This window comes from Pteropus alecto, unplaced genomic scaffold (genome assembly GCF_000325575.1).
Source record: "Pteropus alecto unplaced genomic scaffold, ASM32557v1 scaffold86, whole genome shotgun sequence".
Lineage (NCBI taxonomy): Eukaryota > Metazoa > Chordata > Mammalia > Chiroptera > Pteropodidae > Pteropus > Pteropus alecto.
Window position 1 is genome coordinate 589,074 of NW_006442109.1, and position 6,000 is coordinate 595,073.

The 6,000-nt window shown below is 38.9% G+C and overlaps 1 pseudogene; it reads left to right on the plus strand.

Moving 5' to 3' along the window:
• Positions 1-277: 277 nt before the first annotated feature.
• Positions 278-396, plus strand: LOC112469751 (annotated as a pseudogene).
• Positions 397-6,000: the final 5,604 nt, after the last annotated feature.

Sequence of the window (6,000 nt, forward strand, 5' to 3'; positions counted from 1 at the left end):
ACTTAGTCTACTGATTTAAATGTTAATCTCACCCCTAAGCCCTTCACAGACACATCCAGAATAATGTTTGACCAAATACCTAGTGCGGCCCAGACAAGTTGACACTTAAAATCAACCATCACAGATACAATACACAAATTGATTTTCTTTCATTTCTATCTCACATTTTAGTTGAAACATTATATTGATTTCTAAAAAACTTATTGTGTAAGAAAGTTTTATTATCTATGAATTTAATTTTATAATAGTAAAGGGGGCATTACAAATATTCCTTATAGTCTACAGCCATGCTACCCTGAACAAGCCCAATCTTGTCTGATCTCAGAAGCTAAGCAGGGTTGGGCCTAGTTAGTACTTGGATGGGAGACCATCTAGGAAGATCAGGTGCTGTAGGCATAAAAAATAAAAAAATAAGCTTACAAGGTCCTTGCAGTCTGTGAGGTCAGCCAGGGTTGTCTCGACTAAAAACAAAACAAAACAAAACAAAACAAAACAAAGTTGTCTCAACTAAAAACAAAACAAAACAAAACAAAAAACAAACAAAAATATTCCTTATAAAGAAAAGTCACTGGTAGAGAAGCACTAATCTGGATGTGCTACATTCTATTGTGATGGCTTAATGATCTTCCACAAACAGTTGTACAATGATATATTTAACTAATTGATATTTTGGTTGTTTGGTTTTTTCTTTTTTTTCTTTTCCTTTCTTATTATTACCAAAAAATTATGGAAAACACCCTCCTACATATATCTTTCTACATTTTACAATATTTCCACATAATAGTTTCCACAAAATAGAATTCATCAGAAGAGTATGCACATTTAAAATGGTGATAGACACTATAGCATTGAGATTCAAGATTAGAACTCCTTCTTAAATAGAAATTATATACCAATGACTATAAAACAGATGTAAGTAGAGCTGCTTTTGAAACAAAGATGGAAACCTGGAAATAAGGAAAAGAAAATGGAATAGAATTGATGGAGTACTTTAAGCAATTATTATGTTTCAATATGCGTGATTAGCTGATCTGCACCTATCAGTTCTCCACATCCCAAGGAGTATTGATATGTTCATGGAACACAAGAGGAAAATTGAGTTATAGGAATGAAACTCAGGGTCATGTGTTTATATAGAGAGATAATAATAACAACAATCACAGCTAACACACTATTATTTCACATTTATTTTTTATTTTTTATTATATTTCAATCTCAGCTGTATCACTTACTATCTGTGTAAACTTGAGCAAGTCCTGAGCTTCTCTTGACCTTACTTTCTTTAATCCACTAGGCTACTATTGTGCATTTCAGTTCCGGAAACTGTGTCATGGGAAATGCCATCGTCCTCCCATCTTACTTTAAAGAAGGATGCACAGTAGTGAATATGCCAGTTAGAAAGAGTGCACACCTACCCTGCAAACCACCCTCGCCCCTGCCACATGCAGCCCTGCTTAATCCACTTAATGAGGTAAGGCTGCTGGCAAAAGACAGAGCCATCCCCTGGGTCAAGAGAACGCAGAAAACTGCCATTCTGCTTGAAACTAGAGAAAAGGAGAAAACAGGAAAAATGATGTCTCGACAAATTATCCTGTCACACAAGCATGCTTCTAACTGAAAAATTCTAAGCAGCATAACTACAAAAACCCTTGCTCGAATTGTATGGTATTCTGTTTCCCTTAAGATATGGGATGAGAAACATTTTTTTTAAATCCACAAATGATTCTTTGAAGTAGATCTTTTTATCTCTTTTTTTTTTTTTGGATAAAGTGGGGAATAAGCTCATTTTTGTTAACAAATATAGATAATTAACATAACCTATACCAATGACTATAAAACAGATGTAAATAAAAGTTTATTCATTGAGAAGTTTCGGGGACGTGTAGAAGTCCCCAGAAAATTCCCACGGGCTATTGCTACCAAATGAATCAGGATGGCTTCTTCAGTTGAATATCACCCTATATAACACTTTTCTTCTCTAAATGAAGGCCTTGTTTTATAACTGGACTGGACGCTTCTGATTTTATTGGAACTATACTAAGAAGCCGGTTTGCTGTGAATTCCTGCCTTGTGGCTAACAGTGCACAACATCAGTCCAGTGCCTGAGCGGCTGCTAGGTCTCACACACCCACATCCCAGGTGGCATTAAATGTCCTCAAATAGGCTGCTTTGAAATTCTAGTTTTTAAAGCATGCTTTTCAGAACAGCAAAGCACACAGGACCGTGTGTATATTTACTACACTTTATGTATCCCGAGTATAAAAGCTGTATTGAACATTTATGAGGGTTCCTCTCTGAAAAAATTACAGATCATAATAGAAAGTATGTTTTTGCATTTTCCCCCAAAACCTCAGACTCCAATAGACTGAGGGCTTGATGGAGCCAAGAAATAAAAAAAGGGAGCTGGTTACCACAACATGTAGTTTTCCTGGCACAAATAAATCTGTTGTACTCACTCAGGCTTTGAGGCAAAGAAACAAAAGAAACGGAGCAGTTCCAGACCCCTTTGCCCACATCGGCCCATCCTCCTGCTCGTTCTCTCCACAGAGAGCAAGTGAGGGGAGGCAGTGAAGCAGGCGGTGCCCATGAGCCCTAAAAATGGAATAAAGGGGAATGCTGGGAGCCCTTTTCATCTTTTCTTATCACATATCTAGTACATTTTCCTTGGCTTTCAAATATTAAAATGATCGTACATTGTTCAAACAGCAAAGGTCTAATTATAAGTGGCCTCCAGTCGTTTGCATTAAATTGACTTGTTTCCAAGGTAATCTAGAAACAAACGTTCGCTACATTTATTGTTTGAAAAGTATATTAAATACACTTGATTTCCTCCCAACTGCCTATTTCTAACAATCTGGACCCCCTCTCCCCCCCCAAAAAACTCTTTTTTTTTGTAAAGAAAAATCAATGGAGGGAATTAGTTACAATCATGATAGAAGAGCTAGAAGCCAAACAAAGATAGCAAGGCAACCCAGAGATGAACAACATCGGTGAGAGCCTAAAGGAGGCAGTGGGATTTCCAGAACAGTCTCTGCGTGGCAGCTGGTACCACAGCAGACCTGTCCTGTGGGAGCTGAGCTACAGGGCAGATGCAGCCATGTTGGAGAAACCACTCAAAGCAGAGAGCTGTCCTGTGTGCTCCCTTCCTCATGTACCCCCTAACTTCTCACCAGCACCTTACATTGCCCAAAGCCAGAAGCCAGCTGACACAGGAGTCCGGGAATCACAGGTGACAGGCAGGGGTCAGCCCCACTGCCACAGAGTGCAGAGCAAGAGATAGGAAATGAATCTGAGGGCACAATGAAATCATGTTTTTCTTGACCATTCTCTGACTTCTCGAAGCTAAAGAAAAAAATGTGTCTGATATGAAATCTCTAGCTTATTGGATAATGGGGAAGATTAGGTTCTGAAGGCTGCAGCAGCCAAAGAAATTCTGCCTTACCTCCTACCTGCTAACTCAGTACCACTCACTTGCAGTATCATCAGTTGCTATAGTTCTTTCAGAAAAGGCTCTGTCCAATGGGACCATCACTAACTGATCCAGCGGACTGGTGCCCTTTCCTTGATTTTCTTGACATCATTTCAGCCTTTTTCATACTTACACAGAAACTATTATACAGCATTTCATGAGCTGTCATGGGGAAAAATAGCTGTGGAATGAGTCCACAGTTGACAGACTGCTTTTGTCACATGTATTCCAGAGCTTTGAGGTATGGGGAGAAAACGTAACATGAATATGTGGTGAGTTATATCTCTTGAAAAATTTTGGAAAGTAACTAAAGTAAAAACACCTTTCTTTTATATTTTTCTTCTCCCTTTTAAAGAGAAAGGATATACCTAGGAGAAATATTTGGGCTATCTAAGGGTGGGGAACAAGGGCAGTGCAGTAGAAAACAGCTGGAATGTGTCTGTAATGGGAGTGGACAAAAACGTTCTTTCTGTGCCATCAGTGAATTGTTGCTGTGAGAAAGCCAAAATAGCAACTTCTTTATCACCAAAACAATTCTCCCTGAGGTCAGTTCCCAGCTTCTCATGACTACCCAGGACACTTCCCAGCTGTTCCACATTGCTCAGCTCTCCTCCCCTGACTAGAGCCTCAGATCACAATGGAAGTTGCCATGTCTAAGGGACCTTCACATCACATGCAATGGAGGGGCACAGCAGGACTGGGCAAGTCTTGTGAAGATAAGACACCACACTGGTCAATATGGATTCAAACAGGAAACTATTGTCTTTAATATAACTGACTTAACTGGCATCGATTGAGCACTGGCTGTGTGCCCAGTTCTCTGTTATCTTATTGAATCTTCATAACAGCCCTATGTGGTCACCATTCTTATTTTTCCCATTTCACAGATGGGGATCCTGAGGCTTTGAGGATGAGTTGTTTGTCCAGGATCACACAGCTAGTAAACGGCAGATTCGAGACTCAAATCTATGTATGTCTCCCCCATGTCCAAAGCTCCCCATCACTGTACTATTCTGTGTATTGGCTCTAAGGAAAACTCAGTGGACAGTTTGTATGTTCAGTGCTAAGCAGCTTTGTAAACATTTACTGACCTCCTCACCCATGATTTATGGAAGAGACAGTAAAACAGAACCATTACTTGTTTGTCCTCTCTGTAATGTGTGAACGCAATTGATGAGTGAACTGCTATCTATTTAAGTTTCAACGATTGAGTCATATGATATCTGCTGATGTTCTAGAAGCTTCTATGTTTTCAATCTCTCCAGCTACCCAAACCCTAGAAAATAAATGCTCCATTTCCACAATTGTTCTTCCCAACCTTCTCAGCTAGGATTGCCAGATTGGGATCTGTAGGCCCAGAAGCTGGCTGGTTCTGGAATGACTCCCAACCTCATCTCCAGGAAAGGCCGCTTATTGGCATTTTGCCCAAGATCGATTGTATCTGTGATAAGTACTAGTCATTTAAGCACCTACCCAGTTCTACTCTTCTCCAGCCCCTAGACTTTGCTCTTATCCCTGCTGCATTGCTAGAGTCCAGATGAATCACCTCTATACTGTAGATTCTTCTTCTTGGAACTTGACCCTGTAAGAATCCCTTGAATTCTGACAACATGTAAAGAAGTATAACAGCACAGGATGACAAATACAGGGCACACATACTGCCACTTCCCTTTCCTGCACCCACAGTTAGTTGATCTTTGAACTTAGTCTCTAAGCTAGGATCCTTTAGGAGTGAAAAGGAGGACTAAGTTACATGGAGAAAATGGGTCTCTGCAGCTGACTCATCAATCCTACTCTTCAGAACCCTGATCCCAGCGGCCCAGAGACGAAAACTGTGCAATCATATAATTGGCACCTTAGGGCACTTACTGCTCACATTTATGTGCACACAACTTATTTCACTTTTTTTAGCATAAATTTGAATGTTTGCTTTGCAAATTTCCAGATGAGGAGAAAATTACTCTTTAAATAAAAGGAACACATCATCTCTGCTCACAAACAGACATTATAATAATCTAGTTGTGAAGAAAAGAAAACATTAAGTAAATAAATAAACGTATAAAATAAATGCACTTTATAAATGCAAATATTCTGTTCCATGAATGAATTTCCCTGTGTGAGCAAGAAGAGCACATAGCAATTTGGGAGGCCAGTTAGGCTTGAACTTAAACATTCCATTGGGTTTCACTTAGAGTTGATGTAAAATACAGCCCAGATTTTAGAGTCAAGTCCTGAAACTGCACTTACTCGCTGTGTGAAGGTAACGATAATAGAAAATATATGCCAAAGGAGAGGTAATTATGCTTTAAAAATGGAGGGAAAAAAAAGAATAATTCTGTTTAGAGATGTCTGCCTTATTGTGCTTCTTTGTATAATTTCTTCCTAAAAATGTTCAGTTAAAAAAAATCACAAAGAAGTACAAAGAAGGAAACAAAAATGATACACAATCCTAATGCTCAGCTTACCATTACTATTTAAAAACAATAAAAGGAATATGGATACATGATTAGAAAGTTTGAGTAGTACAGAAA